The 20,908-nt window shown below is 42.0% G+C and overlaps 1 protein-coding gene across 9 annotated transcripts in view; it reads right to left on the bottom strand.

Moving 5' to 3' along the window:
- HMBOX1 (homeobox containing 1) overlaps window positions 1-20,908 on the bottom strand; it is a 210,251-nt gene that overhangs the window by 188,835 nt on the left and 508 nt on the right. The window lies entirely within an intron of this gene.

The raw sequence follows: 20,908 nt of genomic DNA on the forward strand, positions 1-20,908 counted from the left end.
CTCATCAATGTTTCTAACTCTCTCTATCTCTCTCCCTTCCTCTCTGTGAAAAATCAATAAAATATATTTAAAAAAAAAAAAAAAAGAATATGATTTATACATACAAAGAAAAAGATCAGATAGTAAACCAAATCATTAATAGCATTTATCCCTGGGATGTCAGAAGGTTTTTTCCATAATTGCCACAACAATCTTCCCTTCACAGATCTCTTCTAGAGCCTTGACACTTCTTCTTTCAAGAGGTAGAGTCTGCGTTCCCTGCTCTTGAACATGGTCAGGCCAGCATGACTGCCTCAATGAACAGAACGTAGCAGAAGTAACACCGTGGTTTTCAAGGCTAGGTCATAAAAAGTGATATGGCTTTCTTTCTCTTTTGAGACACCTTCCTTTGGAGCCCTGAGGTACCATGAAGAATTCCAGCTATCCTTAAGCCACAATACTAGTGACCACACAGAGGCAGAGAGAGGTACCTAAGAAGCTGAAGCTGACCTAGCCCTCAGTTATTTGAGTTCTCCCAACTTGGACATTAGACACATGAGTGAGCTAGCCTTCAGATAATTCCAGGTGAGAAATCCCAAGTGAGAACCTCTTAACGGAGCCAACCCCCAGAACCCTGAGAAAGAATAATGTGATTGTTGCTTTAGTCTACTAACTTTGGGGGTAGTATGTTATGAGCAACAGACAACACAGAGATGAAACGTGTCAGGAAGAGAAGGGGTCAGCTAAACTTACTTTATATATATATACTAGAGGCCCGGTGCACAAAAATTTGTGCACTGGGGGGGGGGGGGGTGTCCCTCAGCCCGGCCTGTGCCCTCTCGCAGTCTGGGACCCCTCGGGAAATAATGACCTGCTGGCTTAGGCCTGCTCCTGGGTGGCAGAGAGCACGCCCAATCCGTAGGTGCAGTCCCTGGTCGGGCTCAGAGCAGGGCCGATTGGGGAGTTGGGGCGCTGCCCCCTGTCATGCACAGAGCAGGGCAGATCGGGAGGTTGCGATGCCACCCTCAGTCACGCTCAGGGTAGGGCCGATTGGGGGGTTGGGGCGCCGCCCCCGTCACACTCAAGACAGGGTCGATGGGGATGTTGCGGCGCCACCCCCTGTCATGCACAGAGCAGGGCCAATGAGGGGGTTGGGGCGCTGCCCCCTGTCACTCACAGAGCAGGGCCGATCAGGGGGTTGAGGAGCTCCTCCCTGTCACTCAAAGAGTAGGGCCGATAGGGGAGTTGGGGCACTGCCCCCTGTCACACTCAGGGCAGGGCCAATGGGGAGGTTATGGCTCTACCCCGTCCCACACAGAGCAGGGCCCGTGGGGGGGGGGGGGGGGGGGGGTTTGGGCGCCGCACCCTGTCACACACAGAGCAGGGCCGATCAAGGGGTTGGGGCGCCTTCCCCTGTCACGAACAGAGCAGGGCGGATAGGGAGGTTGTGGCCCCGCCCCCTGTCACACACAGAGCCGCAGGGCAATCAGGGGGTTTGGTCGCTGCCCCCTGTCACGCTGCTCCAGGGGCCAGGAGGCCTCGCTGCTCTGCTGATCCCGGTGCTGGGAGGCATATTACCCTTTTACTATATAGGATAGAGGCCTGGTGCACGGGTGGGGGCCGGCTGGTTTGCCCTGAATGCTGTCCTGGATCAGGGTGGGGGTCCCGCTTGGTCGCCTGGCCAGCCTGGATGAGGGTCCCCACTGGGGTGCCTGGCCAGTCTGGGTGAGGGGCTGAGGGCTGTTTTCAGGCTGGCGGGTGACTGAAGCTCCCAACCGCTCCTTTTTTTCTTTTTCTTTTTTAAATTCTGGGCCAGCTTTAGCTCTGAGGCTTGGCTCCAGCTCTTAGGCCTCGGCTGCTGAAAGCAGGTATCTGGTTTGTTTGGGTTCTATAATCGAAACACTGTTTCAACTCCAGCTCTGAGATCCCGGCTGGCTGAAAGTTTTCTGGGGTTTTGTTTAGCTTCTGTATTTGTAACAATGTTTCAAACTGCAAGCTCAGAGGCCGGCAGCGGCAGGTGGGGAACGTTGGAGTCCTCCATCACTGAAGCAAGCAAGCCTCATGTTCGCTTCAAGCTGCCTGGCTGCCGGCCGCCATCTTGGCTAGCAGTTAATTTGCATATCACCCTGATTAGCCAATGGGAAGGGTAGCGGAGTGACACCAATTTGCATGTTTCTCTTTTATTAGTGTAGATATATTTCTTTATTGCTTGAATCTTTTCTCTGTAATAACTTTATAACTGCAATGTTTAAGTCCCTAGATCTCCTGCTGTCATGGTAAACAGGGAAAAACTGAGCTTATCCTCAGAAGACAATGAACCTAAAATTCCTACCTATTATCTACCCCAAACATTCTTTATTTCATTTGTGTGTTAATCCTCATCCAAGGATATTTTTCCATTGATTTTTAGAGAGAGTGGAAGGGAGGGGGAGAGACAGAGTGAAACATTGATGTGAGAGAGACACATCAAATATGGTTGCCTCCCACAAGTGCCTGAGGATCAGGTCTGGGGATTGAGCCTGCATCCAATGTGCCGTTGACCAAATCAAACCCGGGACTTTTTAGTCCATAGGCCTACTCTCTATCCACTGAGCCAAACCGGCTATGGCTACCCTGATCATTCTTAACCACTGTCATTGGTACTAGCGTTTTACAGCAAAAAATATTTGTCAGGAACTTAGACTTGGCAATCTCTCTAGTGCTAAGTACTATTTTTTTTATGGTGGATCAGAGGAATTACCGAACCAAGAGTAACTCGGATATAGTATTGACATCTGTACCACAGGGTTGAGTCCTCTTTTATCAAAATCAAACTGTGAGCTTCTTAAAGTCTAGGCCCATGTCTTACTCATATGATATGTGACCAATACTGTTTAGATCAGTGATTCCCAAAGTGGGCGCTACCGCCCCCTGGTGGGCGCTGCAGCGATCCAGGGGGGCAGTGATGGCCACAGTTACATTTGGGGGCGATGAGTAACTGCTATTAAAATTTTTTAAAAAATTAATTTCCAGGGGCTGAGTAATATTTTTTCTGGAAAGGGGGCGGTAGGCCAAATAAGTTTGGGAACCACTGGTTTAGATGAATGAGAATAAATGAACTCTGAAAATTACAGGAGGAAGATAAAGAACATGGAGGACGATAAGCCAAAAGGAGACTCAAGGACCTTACATTTCAACTAAGAATCCAATTCATACACATGAAATGAAAACTGAAATATTTAAAATGTGATATACCTTACAAGTAAATCCCCCAAAAAATTATATATGCTTGTAACTGAGTACATAAATACAGCGTATATATGAAGTAAATGACTGGTCCAAATGTGACAGGCCTCACTGGAAAAAGATCTCCTCCTCAGAGACAGAAGACTTTAAGTAGGTTTTATTAAGAAGGTTTTTACTGGCAAGATAAGGATACACAAGCATATTAAGTGGGGTAAGTAGCAAATACCAAGAAATAAAGGCTGATAACATATAATAGGAAGAAAGGTAATTTACTTGAATGTAACAGAGAAAAAATATCTTTAGGAATCAGAAAGTAGGATGCTAGGTAAGGGAGGGAAAAAATGTTAGAGAAACTTTAAAAAACATAAGTATTGCCCTGACCAGTTTGGCTGAGTGGCTAGAGCGTCGACCTGTGGACTGAAGAGTCCCAGGTTCGATTCTGGTCAAAGGCATGTACCTTGGGTTGCGGGCACATCCCCAGTAGGGGGTGTGCAGGAGGCAGCTGATGGATGTTTCTCTCTCATGGATGTTTCTAACTCTCTATCCCTCTCCCTTCCTCTCTGTAAAAAATCAATAAAATATATATTTTTTAAAAAACCACAAGTATTAAAAATTGAAATGTAACACAATTCGAACTAAGGTACAGTACCTTCTTAAATGATTTGATAAAAAGTGTTGATGAAAATTAGTGGTCAGCAAACTGTGGCTTGGCAAACCACGGCTCGCGAGCCACATGCGGTTCTTTGGTCTTGTGAGTGTGGCTCTTCCCCAAAATACCGGCTCTTCCACAAAATACTGACTTCTGTGCATGGGCCACGGAGTTTCAATCGCACTGTATGTGGGTGCCCGCACGTGGTATTTTGTGGAAGAGCCACACTCAAGGGGCCAAAGAGCCGCATGTGGCTCGCGAACCGCGGTTTGCCGACCACGGCATGGAGTAGAGTAAAAGAGACAGGAAGGCCAATTTATTGCTGCTCAGCAAGAAGTGATAAGCATGACAACTACTTATGTAAAAAGGAAGAGTAGTACCTAAGAGATGTGATGGTGAAAAATCAGCAGAACACTGATGATGAGTTAATGGGAAAGGAGAGAAGTACAAAAGGGAAGTACAAACGGAAAGTACTAAAAGGGTAACTTAAAGGTTTTAAATCTAGGACCTTCAAGACCAGAAGTAATTCTTAGTAGGAAAAGAAAAGGATAATGGAAGGAAGAAGACCTGGATAGAAAAGAAATTTAACTAAGAGGAAATAGGCATTTGCATCAAATGCAGCTTAGGCCTAGAAGAGTAAAACTAAAAAAAAAATTTAAATTAAATTAACAAACAAAAAAATAAGTAGCTAGGAAAAGACTGCTTGCAACATACACAAATTCTAATGACTCAGCAGGGGAGTAAAAACCTTAAAAACAGAAGGACAGGCCAACTAATAACAAGATTAAAAAATTGCCTTAATCTGTGCCAACCACTATTTTAATCCTACCAGACCTGAGGCCCTGAACCTAACTGTCCCCTATACCTGGGCTCCTGAGCATTAAAAAGAAAAAACCAACATGATATAGAAAAATGTTAGTTACATGCAAACAAGTGGTTAGAATAAGATGGAACTTGGAGACATTGTAGAAAATAGGTCTACCTTTTATCTACCTTTCATCTGGCACCAATATTCCACCTTTGTGTGGAAATTACCGAAAAATCGGTACAGCGGTCTGGTAGGGTTAAGCATTTTACTAATATTGCCTCATATTCTCACAACAATCCTATGATATGAATACTATTATTTATCTCCAATTTACAGATGGAGAAACTGAGGCAGAGGAAAGTCTACTCAAAGTTACAAAGTAAGTTATGGAGGTTAGATTTGCACCTAAGTAGCCTAGCTCCAAATTTTATGTTCTCAACTAGCTCAATACTCTAGGGTCAATTAAGACTGAAAAGAATGATGCCAGACCTAAGGGAAAAAAAAGGCAAGGAATTCATTTGTGAGAGCAAAGATTCAAGAGATGGTTGGATACCAAAAGTAGATACAGTGAAAAAAAAAAATCTTCCTCAATAGATCCAGAAAACTAGAATAACAAAGAATTTACTGACAAAGGGGTGGGAAGGTCTGCCTAAGAGTCAGTATGTAAAATATAAAAGCTTAAGAAAATGAACTGCCCAGCCCATGTGGCTCAGTGGTTGAGGACTGACCCAGGAACAAAGAGGTCACAGTTAGATTCTGGTAGGACACATGCCCTCACTGCAGGCTTGATCTCCAGTAGGGGGCATGCAGGAGGCAAGAGATCAATGACGTTCCTCTCTCATCAATGTTTTTATCTCTATCCTCTCCCTTCCTCTCTCTCTGAAAACCAATAAAAACACATTCCCAAAAAAAGAATATGAAATGACGATAAATCATTATAGACTAGATGTTTGGGGCATAATACCAACCATTAAGTATAATATCCAGAAAAATAGCCATGCTTAATCAAAACATAAGTCACTGCACAATTTAGTGGCAAAGCAATTACAGAGGATGTTTAACATAAAGCAGGTATCTGCCAAGGAGGAAATATTCCAACTTACAAACAGGTATTTAAGATTACCAAGTCCTCTAACATAGAGCCAAGCACATAGTAGCATCTCTCAGTAGGTATTATGCTTCCCAAATATTCTGAAGACATCATCAATTATCTAGTATGCTTATGGAAAAACGCATATCCCTTGGCCCATCTAAGATTTTTAAGAATATGAAGGTGGAGCTCAGGAAGCTAAAATTTTAATGTTTTTTTCAAGGCAAATGTTTTGCACAAAAGTTGAGATGCACTGCCTTCCTCTGCTGCAGCCTAAGTGTTAGAATTCTGTGACTCCCCAACTGTTTATCTCATCTCCTGTGGCTTTGTAATCTTACTCGGATCTTCTAGCTTCTTTAGTTGCCTATGCTTCACTTGTGTTTATTTCTAAAATCTCAGTCCTGTTTTAGTAACCTAATCCAGACCTGGCTTTGGAGTTTTTAGCCCTGAAACCCATATCAACTCCAATACTGACATAGAGAGAAAAAAGTTCTAGGTCTTTTCCCTGACATCATGGAGCTTTTGTTAAATATAACATACGGTGTTGACTGGACATTGGACTGACTCAATATGTTAATTCTTACATAGCCAGATATGTGGAGAATTTGTCCAGGATGAAAGACATTTCCTAGAAAAATAGTTGTCACCATAGACAATGTCTAAGAGAATCTTAGTTTCTGGACTAATAAAGGAGGCAGTTATTCTAAGATGTCTCTCTCTTTTTAAAAAAAAGAGATTTAGAGAGAGAGAGGAAGGGGGAGAGAGAGAGACATCTATTTGTTCCACTTATTTATGCATTCAATGGTTGATTCTTGTATGTGCCCTGACCAGGAATTGAACTCCCAACCTTGGCATATCAGGACAACACTCTAACCAACTGAGCTACCCAACCAGAGCTCTAAGATGTCTCTTGACACCAACAATGAAACAAACGGTGGCCAAAAGGTTAAGTACTTGATATGAGGTAGAACAACAAAAAAGCCTTTTCATTCTACCAAAGGCGCTCCTTGATAGCAACAACTAGGATCATAAAAGAATGGCCAGCGGTTCTCAACCTGTGGGTCGCGACCACTTTGGGGGTCGAACGACCCTTTCAAGGAGTCACCTAAGACCATCAGAAAACACATATATAATTACATAATGTTTTTGTGATTAATCACTATGCTTTAATTATGTTCAATTTGTAACAATGAAAATACATCCTGCATATCAGATATTTCCATTACGATTCATAACAGTGGCAAAATTACAGTTATGAAGTAGCAACGAAAATAATTTTATGGTGGGGGGGTCACCACAACATGAGGAACTGTATTAAAGGGTCGCATTAGGAAGGTTGAGAACCATTGCTTTAGCAGATCTGTGTGAGTCACTTGTAGAGACAGAATATTCATGGCTCTAGTGCTACCTCTGGTTCTCTTTTCTTAATCCTGACTAGTTTCACAGTCCTACTTTGTCATCTTTCTGGTTTGCCTGAGATGACTAACGTAACAACTTACAGAAAATTATATTGGGAGACTTTTGACATTTCCTGCAAATTATCTGATCCTTCAAAAAAAGGATTAGCCCAGCCAGTGTGGTTCAGTGGCTGAGTGTCCACCTAGGAACCAAGAGCTCCTCGGTTCAATTCCCAGTCAGGGCACATGCCCGGGTTTTGGGCTGTTCAGGTGGCAGCCGATAGAAGATGTTCCTCTCTCATTAAAAAAAAAAAAAAAATCAATAAAAAATTTATTTTTATTTTTATTTTTTTTAAAATATATTTTATTGATTTTTTACAGAGAGGAAGGGAGAGAGACAGAGAGTTAGAAACATCGATGAGAGAGAAACATCGATCAGCTGCCTCCTGCACATCTCCTACTGGGGATGTGCCCGCAACCCAGGTACATGCCCTTGACCGGAATCGAACCCGGGACCTTTCAGTCCACAGGCCAACGCTCTATCCACCGAGCCAAACCGGTTTTAAATCCAATTCATCTTTGTATCCCAGAGTACATACCAGTAAACATGCACTGCTGGACTCGACATGTTTAACTGAGAATGCCCTGTTCAACCCCTGAAAAAGAAACTTCCTCATACAGAGTACCCAAAAGCCTTAGCTTCATATAAAAGACTGGAGACCCAGTGCATGAAATTCATGCACTGAGGTGGGGGGTCCCTCAGCCCTGCCTGCGCCCTCTCCGGGACCCCTTAGGGGATGTCGGACTGCCGGCTTAAACCAGGGGGATCGGGCCTAAACCAGCAGTCATACATCCCTCTTGCAATCCAGGATCCTGGGGTGCCTGGCTCCTTACTGCTCACTTGCTCACTCCTTACTGCTCGACTCGCTGCTCCTTAGTGCTGCCGTGGAGACGGGAGAGGTTCCCGTCATCAGTCACCACCGTTGCACTTGCCAGAGTGAGACTGGCTTCTGGCTGAGCGGTGCTCCCCCTTTGGGAGTGCACTGACCACTAGGGGGAAGCTCCTGCGTTGAGCGTCTGCCCCCTAGTGGTCAGTGCACATCATAGCAACTGGTCATTCTGATTGTTCCGCTGTAACAGTTGCTTAGGTTTTTATTAGATAGAATAGAGGCCCAGTGCACAAAAATTTGTGCACTCGGAGTAGGGGGTCCCTCAGCCCGGCCTGTGCCCTCTCACAGTCTGGGACCCCTCAGGGGTGACCACTTGCTGGCTTAGGCCTGCTCCCTGGGGGATTGAGCCTAAGATGACAATCAGACATCCCTCTGGCAGCACGGCAGCCCTCAGCGGATGTCCACTTGCCAGCAGGGAGCAGACCTAAGCTGCAGTCAGACATCCTTAGCGCTGCTGAGGAGGCAGGAGAGGCTCCCACCACCACTGCTGTACTGGCAGCCATCAGCCTGGCTTGTGGCTGAGTAGAGCTCCCCCCTGTGAGAGCGCACTGACCACCAGAAGGCAGCTCCTGCATTAAGCATCTGCCCCCTGGTGGTCAGTGTGTGTCATAGTGACCAGTCATTCCCAGTCTTTCTGCTGTTAGGGTCAGTTTGCATATTACCCTTTTACTATATAGGACAGAGGCCTAGTGCATGGGTGGGGGCCGGCTGGTTTGCCCTGAATGGTGTCCCGGATCAGGGTGGGGGTCCTGCTTGGGTGCCTGGCCAGCCTGGATGATGGGCTGATGGCAGTTTGCAGCTGGTCACACCCCCTTCAGGGTGGGGGTCCCCACTGGAGTGCCTGGCCCGTCTGGGTGAGGGGCTGAGGGCCGTTTTCAGGCTGGCAGGCGACTGAAGCTCCCAGCCTCTTTTTTTTTTGTATTTTTTTTAATTCTGCAATTTATTTACCTTCTATAGCTGTCACTGGAGCTGAGAGCTGGCTCCAGCTCTGAGGCCCGGCTCCAGCTCTGAGGCTGTGGCTGGCTGAAAGCAGGTATCTGGCGTTTGTTTAGCTTCTATAATTGAAACTCTGTTGCCATCACTGGCGCTCTAAGCTCTGAGGCCCCAGCTGGCTGAAAGCAGGTATCTCGGGTTTGTTTAGCTTCTATAATTGAAACATTGTTGCTTCCGGAGCTCAGAGCTGGGCCGCAGCAGGCGGGGAACCTTGGCTCCCTCCATCACTGGAGCAAGCAAGCCTCATGTTCGCTTCAGCTGCATGGCTGCCGGCCGCCATCTTTGTTGGCAGTTAATTTGCATATCCTGATGATTAGCCAATGGGAAGCATAGCGGAGGTATGGTTAAGTACCATGTTTGTCTATTATTAGATAGGATTATTTGACCCTGTGCCTTACTTGTCAAGGTCATGGAATAGGAATAGACATATAACTCATGGTCATGCCATGCATTCAGATTTCTCTGTCCAACTGTGTTGGGGTCCAGCCCCAGCAGGTCCAGGGGTTCCCAAAGGTATGGATGGAGTCGGCTAAGAATGAGGGACACGGGGACAGCGTTCAGTTGATCAGCATAGCCAGGTTCTCTCTCTTATTCTCCTGTTACATCTGTATTTTTACCATTTGATTTTAATCCTATCCATTCTATTCCAAAGGTTAGGGCGTTTGTTATCTCCATTCCAAGGTCACTACTCTACTGTTCTGTTAAGCTACAAGGAAGTAACTGAAGGAGATTATCCTAAGTAAAGATTATGTAAATTAAGCATGATTGTTTGTAGTTAAGGTGATTAACTACCCGCCTGGTACTTAGTTAAGGGGTTTTACTGATTTATTCCCTTCCTTAGTCCTGTTAATCCCTAACTCCAGGGAAAAAGTCCCACCTAGGGAAACAACCTTTCTGGAGAGGTGACCCTGGTTAGAACACATAGCGCTAAGAAGGGGAGCAAACATATTAAGAACAGTATGCCATATATGCCAAGTCCCTTGAAACATATGCTGTGCAGATGTTTCTTCCCTGCAGCGACTGTGTCAAGCAGCAAGGATGGACCGGCTTCAGGCACAACTGAGCCAAAGTAAGCACACTGTCACCACTAAGAGGTAAGCTTTAGTTGAAAGAGCAGTTCCAAATCCACCTGCGAGTCAGTTACTGATAAAAAAAAAAAGGCAAATAGAAGTGGAAGGGAGAAGTGAGAAAGGCAGATGAAGTAGGCATGGAAAAACAAGCCAAGACAAGAAACCATATATCTCTAAAATGAGAGACAGAGAGAACTAGCTTCTCAGATTCCAGACAGTTCTCCCATTCACACAAAGTCTAGTTCTTTATCAACCCAAAACAGCTGGATCCTTATAACAACCTCTCCTTGGAAGCTAAACAATTCATGATTAAAGCACTTAAATTAAAAAACAAAAACAAAAACATGCATACCAAGATAAATAAAAAGCTGGTTAACAGCTAAATCCAAAGAGAAAAACAATTGTATAACCAAGAAAGTAAAATCTCAGGTAGCCACAAAAGCTCTCTATATATGAATGCCTTATCAAGAAGTCCCACTAATATTTATCATATTCTGGTCAGTGAAACAAATTAGAATTTAATTACCTTTTCAAAATAAAGTATCAGTGTTGACAAATAAAAAATTGTTTCAAACCCAAAGGAGATATACCTGTTGATCTATTTGAAGGTATTTCATTAGCTGTCGAAAGCAGACCTTTGTTGTTTGATTGTTTGTAATAATCAGCAGTATGTTGGATTAGCAGCCTCATCTTTGACAAGCTTTATAACTCATACAACTAATAGAGAAGAGACAACGTATAAACAGCCCTGTAACTAATCTTTAACTTGATGGTCCTTTGTTGTACTTAGACTAACAATAGTCTCAAGATACCCTTATTTTCCTCTAAAAGATCCTTTCTCTGAAATTAATCTTTGAACTGATTTGGAAGCAAGTTCTCTTACAACAAATCCAAAATAGAACTCAGCATGAGCTCACAATTAATTAATTTGACGAATTTGCTTCAACACTGTCAAAGACCAAACTAATGTCAGAATAACTGTAATCCTGGTCACCTATTACAGATTCTGGCATACTTCCTCTCTGGCAAGAAATATATAATTTAAACCTTGAATTTATTTAAATCTTTCACATTTTATTTACAGAATTTTTCAATATTACTGTTAACTTATCCTTAAAAAGCTTAATGGGTACTAATAAGACCGCAAGAAAAGCTTGCAAATTTTTATATTTTCAAAACAGGAAAAGTTTAATTGAAATTTTCCATAACGCATGATGTGTCAAAAGAATTTCTAAACTACTACAAAAGGCAAAAGAGTGAAATTACTAATCCAATAATTAGGTTTTTCTCCTTAGTTATACTGACAAGACAGAATTATGAATAAGGGAGGAATTATTCAATCTCTGTGGTGACAGAATAGTTCTGTATCTTGATTATGGTGGTGGTTATAGAATCCCCACATGTGATAAAATGGCAGAGAACTATACACACACTGTACCAATGTCAATTTCCTGGTTTTAATATTGTACTAAACTTTAGTAACTAAAGTTATGTAAGATATAACCATTAGGGGACACTGGGTGAAAAGTACACGACCCTTTCTACTATTTTTACAACTTTCTGTGATTTATAATTACTTTAAAAGTAAAAGTAAGCAAACAATTCATGAGTTCACTTAATGATAACAAAAATACCATATAAAAAGCAAATTAGGGAGAGACCAAGATGGCGGCGTAGGTAAACACCGGAGACCGCTGCTGCAAACAACCATTTCAAAAATACAACTAAAAGACTGAACGGACATCACCCAGAACCACAGGAAGGCTGGCTGAAGAGAGACTCTACAACTAGAAGGAAAGAGAACAGCAAATCGAGGCTCAGAGGCGGCGCAGTGTGGAAAATACAAAGGTACCGAGGTGCGCGCGCAAAGCGGGCTGGTGGCTGAGGGCTCGGTTGTCGTTTTCTGTCGGGAGTGAGTCTCAGACTCTGGGCTCCAGATCCGGGCGAGTCTCTAGGGACCCAGACTCAAACGGGAGAAGCGGGATTATCCGGCATCAGTTGGAACCTGAGGGCAGCTTTCTCTCTGAGGTTTGCAGCGGCTGCCGGGGTTCTGAGAAGCAGAGCCTCTGGGAACGGGACTGAGCGTGGCCATAACTGCTCCCTCCGCCCGCCCTGTTGATCCCGCCCCGCCCAAAGCCTGCGCACAGCCATTTGCCGATCGCCTCAGGCAAAGGCTGGATTAGCGCCTCCCCAGAAGGCAGACGTTTTCCTTACAGCTGATTCCTATAGCCAGTGGGCCTGGTGGTCAAACCCCTCTAGTGTTAACTACAACAATTAAGGCTTGGCTAGAACAAGACTGCGCACAGAGACCACAAGGGGGTGCACCAAGAAAGCATAAAAGATGCGGAGACAAAAAAACATGACAGAAATGGAGGATATGGAGCTAAGAATCGCAATTTTGAGGGCTTGCCATAAATTTGTGCAGAGCCTCACGAAAACTAATGAGACCCTCGATGCTACGATAAAGAAATTAGAAAGTAAGCATACACGGACTGAAATAAAGAATATTATACCCAATAGCAGACCAGAGGAGTACAATAATCAAACCAAAGATTCGACAAAAAACACCCAATTGGAAAAGCAAAATGAAAAAAGAATCCGAAAGTGTGAAGATAGTGTAAGGAGCCTCTGGGACAGCTTTAAGCGGTCTAATATCAGATTCATTGGAGTGCCAGAAGATGAGAGACAGCAAGATATTGAAAACCTATTTCAAGAAATAATGGCAGAAAACTTCTCCCACCTGGTGAAAGAAATGGACTTACAGGTCCAAGAAGCGCAGAGAACCCCAAACAAAAGGAATCCAAAGAGGACCACACCAAGACACATCATCATTAAAATGCCAAGAGCAAAAGACAAAGAGAAAATCTTAAAAGCAGCAAGAGAAAGAGGCTCAATTACCTACAAGGGAATACCCATACGACTGTCAGCTGATTTCTCAACAGAAACTTTGCAGGCCAGAAGGGAATGGCAAGAAATATTCAAAGTGCTGAATACCAAGAACCTACAACCAAGATTACTTTATCCAGCAAAGCTATCATTCAGAATTGAAGGTCAGATAAAGAGCTTCACAGATAAGGAAAAGCTAAAGGAGTTCATCACCGCCAAACCAGTATTATATGAAATGCTGAAAGGTATCCTTTAAGAAGAGGAAGAAGAAGAAAAAGGTAAAGATACAAATTATGAACAACAAACATGCATCTATCAACAAATGAATCTAAGAATCAAGTGAATAAATAACCTGATGTACAGAATGAACTGGTGATTATAATAGAATCAGGGACATAGAAAGGGAATAGACTGACTATTCTTGGGGGAAAAAGGGGTGTGGGAGATGCGGGAAGTGACTGGACAAAAATCATGCACCTATGGATGAACACAGTGGGTGGGGAGTGAGGGTGGAGGGTGGGGTGGGAGCTGGAAGGAGGGGAGTTATGGGGGGAAAAAAGAGGAACAAATGTAATAATCTGAACAATAAAGATTTAATTTAAAAAAAAAAAAAAAAAAAAAGCAAATTAACCTAAATACCCTCCCTGTTGCCAGGCCAGTGTAGCTCAGTGGTTGAGCACCAACCCAGGAACCTAGAGATGGTGTGGTTAGATTCTGGATCATGGCACATACCAGGGATTTGGGCTCAATTCCCAGTAGGGGGCATGCATGAGGCAATCAGTCAATGATTCTCTCTCATCATTGATGTTTCTTTCTCTCTCTCTCCCTTTCCCTTCTCTCTCTGAAATAAATAAAAATGTATATTAAAAATAATAATAATTAATAAATACCCTCCCTGATTAGCAAACTAGAAAACTGAAACCTAACCAAGTAATACAAACTTACATGGTCAGTAACAGAGAGAAGATATCTAATTAAAATGCTGTCAACTAAACATTCGATTTCAGAAAAATGGAACTTAAAATTGGAGTAACCAATTACTTGTGCTCATTAAATAATTCTTTAATTTAGGGAAGAAGACCAGGTCATTTGATGCCTACAGTGCATTAGAAAATAAGCAATAAATACATATTTTTTTATATTGCTACTAGAGGCCCAGTGCAAGAATCCATGCATGGGTGGGGTCCAGGCCAATCGGCCAGGGCCAGCCGGGGGGAGGGGCTGCAGGCGGTTGGCCAGCTGGCCCAGCCCCCTGGTCAAACTCCCAGTTAGTTAAAAGATTGATGTGGTCAAGGGGACAATTTGCATATTAGCCTTTTATTAAATAGAATACTTTATTTAAAGGAAGAAACTTTTTTTGTTAATCCTCACCTGAGGATATTTTTTTCATTGGTTTTTAGAGAGAGTGGAAGGGGGGGGACAGTGGGTGAGGGAGAGGGAGAGAGAGAGAGAGAAACATCGATGTGAGAGAGACACAACGACTGGTTGCCTCCCACATACATGTGCCCTGAAAGGGGCTGGGGGTCAAACCTGCAACCCAGGTACATGCCCTTGACTGGGAATCAAACCCAAGACCCTTTGGTGCTGGGCTGATGCTCTAACCACTGAGCACACCAGCCAGGGCAAGGAAGAAACTTTTTTTAAAGAGAAAAAACCTCAAAGAAATTTATATTTAACTTTAGACCTATCACCTTTGGAGGGAAGTGGTATCTTATTGAAAACCATGATACAGTATTCTAAGACCATGCCATCTTCTCAGAGAGGTCTACTTTAGAAAAGAGTGTACAGCAACTATTCTTGTCCTGCGTGTTCTAAACTGCTATGTAAAACTAAACATAGGCTATCTTTGACTCAAAAAAAAAAAATGCATTTTCAACCAAATAACGATAATATTCAGAATCGCTGCTTTCAAGTTCTCCACAATGAACAATTATGTTCCATAAAGGTAAACGCTGGCTAAATTAGTGTTTGCAAACCACAGTCATAATATAGCATCCTACAAAAATTACACTCTAAAGTTTGAACTTATACCTTAGCTATCATCCTGCTACTTCTATACAATCGTTTTGGTAACATTTATCCTTGTGAGGCTCAGTTTAGTAAAAACAAGACATTCTTTCTCCTTGAGAGGAATGAGACACAGATATAAATCACCGTATGTGTATCATCTAGCACTCTGGAAAACCAACTGAAGCAGTGTGTAAGTATAAACATTAGTATGTAAATAAAACAGATGTTTGTCTAAAGTGGCTTCCAGATCATATAATGCAACTATTCAATTGTCCCAATAGTAACTTAAAGAAAACACATTACTTGAAATGGAGTGAGAATTCAGATTTGTGGAGAAGAAAGTAAAAGAAACTACACAAAGTGAATAGATCTTTAATGAACTTAGATGAGAAGATATAAAAAATTGGTGTATCAAGGGGAAATCTAGGTTAGAAACCTAGAATAATGTATTAACATGGCTAGGCAAGTGATTTTTTAAATTGTAGCCTGAATTAGTCAATAATCTAACTAGTATTACTCTTTATTTTGGTAGAAAAATAAAAGCCAGAATAGCAAAATATACCATCATTCTTTATACAGTAATGTGCTTTAAATTTAAAGTTCACAATTCTTTATTTTTGAAGATACTACTAACAAATGCAACCTTCATAGACTAATGTCCAACCTTCCTTATCCATGCTACAGAGTATTGGGGTTGGTCTACCAGTTGGCATGGCTAAGGGTCTGAGATCAGTAATCATAAAATGTAAGGCAGGAACCAGAACATAAAATTATCTGTTACAGCACAGTTATAATAGTTAACATTTATGATATGCCAAAAGCATTCTAAGGATTTAACAGCATTCTAAGGGCTCACAATAATTCTATGAAGGAGTATTTATTCCCATTCTTTAGATGAGATAATTGAGGCAGAGACAAGTTAAATGACTAGCCTAAGGTCACATAGCTAGTAAGTGGCAGAGGCAGGATGTGGACACAGGTGAAATGACAGTTTGGATGTAATCCAAAAGGCTAAAGAGCCATTGAAGGATTATAGTTGAAATATGGCTGAAAATAAAATTCACATTTTATTTTAGTGAGATTCCTAATTGGATTGAAGAATGACTATGGAAAAACACTAAAAGCAGGAAGATTAGTTAAAAGACTGATGTGGCAAGCAAGACTGATGAAGGCCTGAGAATAACAATAGAATGAAAATAAGTGAATAGATAAACACTGGATGGAGACAATAAAAATTATTCCATAGCTTGACTGACTAGACCCAACCCAATAGTAGCTTCATATTTCAATCATGATTACTGTATCAAAATCCTAAAGCAGGTAAATTCAATCTTAAGTCATCTTCATTTCACCAATGGCCATAGCATTTGACTTCCCCTCTTTGAAAAAGTGATTATATATACTAAAACTACTGCCACTTGGTAATTCCATACTAATTGTTTAATATTGATAACCACATGCAGACCTCTGATAAACCACTGAAGGTGAGATGGACAGAAAAGCTACATTTAATATGTGGAATTGAGTAAAAATTTTGATCATAATCAGTACTCTAAGTGTAAGAATAAAATCCAAATGCCCTTTGAATAAATTTGATTCTAATTTTATCACTTATAAGGAGGGATCTGTTACCACCTATTTTAGGATTCTAAAGAAGTAAAATAACACAACTTCAAAGCTAAATCAACTATTATTTTTTCTCTTTCTGTTTGTAAATGTAAAAAATAAAAAAGGCAAAAAACTATCCTTATAAACCAAGCCAAAGATCTTTAAAATATTGCGTTAACATTATAATAACCATTGGAAAAACTTACTGTAACTTCAACCTTATTACCACTGTAAGGGTAAAAACTATGCTAATGCCAGGAGCTTCCAGTAACTAAATGCTCTTGGAAAGTGTCCAAGACAATGTTATAGTAAATTTCCAACTTGTTTCATCTAACATCAAGAAAAACAAGTTATCTAAAGCATTGGATTATGTTTAAAAAGACTCTAACTAAAAGTTTTATGTCAAATAATCACTCGGAAAAAATTTTACACTGTACTTATGATGGGCCCTAAGTCTGGTAAGGATCAACTTGGGGGACAGCTGCACTTACTAATCTAAGTCACATATTACTTAATATTATTTTGAGAAAATTTTCAATACCAGTAGCTCCCATTTTGAGAGAACTAGATTTTGACAGAATCTATTAAAGTAACAGTTGACAATGATGCTGCAAATCTCCCTAGATTCCATATCGTGGACAGCATGTGATGTGGTTACACTTTGATTTCTAGCTTGAGCCCCTTTACTCTCCTATTATTGTGGCTCAGATTCCTTTTTCATGGTGTACAAGTCTGATAGATATATACCGATGTCATGTATAAGGAAACATAATGGTGTTTTGTAACTGTGAGTGCATATGTGAATATACATATATAACACTCCAGACAAGCTGGGATTTCCACTCATAACAACTGGTTTAGAAATTAAAGTTCTCCTAAATTGAGAAGTAAAAGCCAGGGGTTATAAGAAAAATCTAGCCAAATAGTAAAGGGAGCTATAAAATTAATTATGGAGACAAAAAAAAAACATCAAAATAAAGCAGGTTCACCAAACAAACAAAGCCAACAAATTTTCACTAAGCATCTTTATCTGTAAACGCTGACATTTTTAAAAAGTTGAGTGGTACACCAACTTACATTTATGAAAAATGACATTATAGAATAAATGTCTAATTCCCAAAAGTAATAATTCAAGTTTAAAGATCTGCATATAAAAATAATAGAAGCAAGAGCTGCAATGAAATGAATAGAAAAAGCAAACATGGTTTTACAGGAAATATTAAAAGTGGAATAGACTAAATATAATATACAAAAGACCCAAAATGAAGGAATTAGGCAGAAATATTCCCAATGTATTCAATATCTACTGAAACAAGCAATGCCATTCCAACTTATACCTGCCACAAAAGTTGGCATAAATGAGCTACTTCTATTATTTTTTAATGATGAACCAAGGAGAGATTTGTTACATATATTTTGTAATTTACCAAGACTGTGCTATTAAATTTATATTAGTGATGCTTCAGCCAAGGATTTATGCTAAGACGACTGAAATCTGTTAGTACCACAGTGAAAATGATGCCTCACTAGATATTCAACATAAAGCTGACCCCTAAAGGTTCCTTGATGCACATCTGCAACAATACGGTATACTAAACTAGCAACAGATTGGTTAAAAACAGTTTGGATTTTCAACTTCCATAACACAGGCAACATTTTTAGAAGCAATCATATTAAAATAAACGTGTCTTTCACAGTTACAGGATGAAATCTTAAACTGGCAGGCACCAATGTCCTGATTTTCTACTTTTTTCGTAAACCATATGACTTCCACATGCTGAGAACGTTTTATGCTTTAACCTGCAGTAAAGGCTTTACACCATTTTAATGCTCAGTGCTTAAAATGCAACAGAATCACCCCCAATGAATGCAAGGAATATATCTGGTTTACTTTAAATCGGACTGTTAGAGAAAGTTCAATGAAAGCTTTCCCAATAACTTTGCATTTCCATAGAAGAAAACAAACAAAAAGAAAAACCTGAGGTAAGGGCAGGCAGAAGAGCAAATACTGTTATATGGTTCCAATTCTCAACAAACATTTTAGTTTTATTTCTAAAACAATTATTGAACATTTTAATATTGTATATCTAACAGAATACCTTTCACACACAAAAAAAATCACTCTATTATGGAGTTATTTAGGATTTTTCTCTAGTTTTTACAAAGTAATGTTTCAGGTTAAGATAGAAGGTTAAAACAAACAAATTCTGGAAATCCTAGTCTATAACAAACTAAAGGCTCTACTTTGTATTCTAAATTCAAAATTTAGGAGACATCAATTTTGTTTTATTCAGGTCAATCTAAATATATATGCTACCTCATGCATACAGTCAGCTTGTATGTGTGAACTATCAACTGCAGGAATTCCAATTCAAAGGTTATAAAATATACCATAAAATTACATACTGTATCTATGTGACTTTCAGTTTCAAAGGTTCAAGAATTGATAAGTTTGCAGTTGCTAGGTTCAAGAATTGATAAGTTTGCAGCCAAATATGTAAGTACACTAAATTCTCAACAGTCTAAAGAGAAATTATGCCAATTCCTTTGGTTATTTAAAAGTCTATTACAGTAAAAATCTGTCTCGTGAGAAGGGATATTGACAAACATATTTCAGACGGAAGGAAATACAAATTATATTATCTTGAATTCTCCTGGTGTGATGTTATTAAATATTAAAGACTGTGAGAAACGACATGTTGCAATCCCCTTCCCTTCATACCTCTAACTGAAACTTGGGGGTGGGGGTTGGGGGGAATCACAATTCACATTTTCCAAACGACTTATAAACGTAGTTCAGCCAGCTCTCACAACTCGGTTGTACAGTTTTACAATAAGTTTAATGCAAAGCACTGAAACCTTGCTGTGACCATTACCTGTGGCTAAATGCAAAATAAAAACAAATGCAGGTCCTTTTCACCTAAAGATGTGTTTTACTCACAAAACCACAAAAAGCACAACCGTATTAGCACAAACTAAACAAACAGGCACAGGAGGCAGTACGTCCATCCCAGGAAGAGCAAAGTACAATGCCAAGAAAGAAAGGAAGGAAGGACTTCAGGAAAGAAGAAGGAAAGGAAGGAAGGAAGGAAGGGAAGCGGGAAGGAGGGAAGGCAGAGGTCTGAACAGCTGCAGGATCTCAGGGAAATGAACTAGTCGCATCACTCCGCCCTACAGGGAACAGGAGGGTTTTTAAAGCGTCAGGGCAATTGCATAAAGCGATCACTTCATACCGTTCAACTTCACACGGTACCTTGAATGCCAGCTGCATTCGCCCCTCCACTCACCCAATGCCTCCTCGCTCTTCGGTGCCGGCTTTCAGACAAATGCGAGACGGAACAGGGTGGGGTACAAGGAAAACACACACAGCGCCTTTCAGCGACTCCCCCCCACCCCACCCCACCCGCCTCCAAATAATTTCCAACAGTTTTTCCTGCCACGCAAATCAGTCGCCCCATCTCAAGATACACAAGTCATCCTGTGTTTTTAAGTAGACAGAGGGGCAGACACATGCCAGCACTCCCGACCGCGACCCCGCGCGCCCGCAGCTCATGTTTAATGTGCTCGACACCCAGACGAGGAGATGGAGATACACCTACCTGCTGTTTTCGGGGAGAGGGTGGGTGGAGGACTCCTTTCGAAGCAGCCCCAATCGTGTCACCAAAACACGGTTCCGGAATAAAATATTAAGAACACTTTTTTTCCTTTCCCACCTCATCTACCGACTTCAGGGATGCAAGAACCCCGCTCCACGCCACCTCCGCTCGACAGTCGGCTCCCGCCCGGAGTTCGGGGTGGCGATGCGTCCGGGGAGGGGGCGGAGGCGGGCAGGGCGGGCGGGATCGGGCGACGGGACGCCGGCGAGTTGCGAGCCCCGCTGCCTCGCACCGCGGCGCCGGCCCCGAGGTCCAGGTCCCGCACCTCGCGCCCGCCTCTCCGCCCAGGCCCAGGGCGCAGCTTGGACTCCAGCTGCCGAACTTCCCGTCGCTAGACCTCCATTCAAGGCTAACACGTTCCCCGAGGACACGTCACCCAGTTTCAACCGCAGTCACACACCCCAAACAAGCCCACACGCCTCCAATTCACCCTACAGTTTCCCAAACTCCAAGCAGGAGACCCCACCTCCGGGAGTCCAACCTTCCGCCCAGAGGAGACGAGGAGAACAGAGTTGGGGTGCAGCCGACGCCTTTCAATGACCGCCCCCCACAAACCGCCCCACCCCAGACCCTGCGTCCGGGTCACC

The sequence above is a fragment of the Myotis yumanensis genome, unplaced genomic scaffold (genome assembly GCF_028538775.1).
Source record: "Myotis yumanensis isolate MYYU_CA2020_CCGP unplaced genomic scaffold, mMyoYum1.0.hap1 SCAF_5, whole genome shotgun sequence".
NCBI classification, from domain to species: Eukaryota; Metazoa; Chordata; class Mammalia; order Chiroptera; family Vespertilionidae; genus Myotis; species Myotis yumanensis.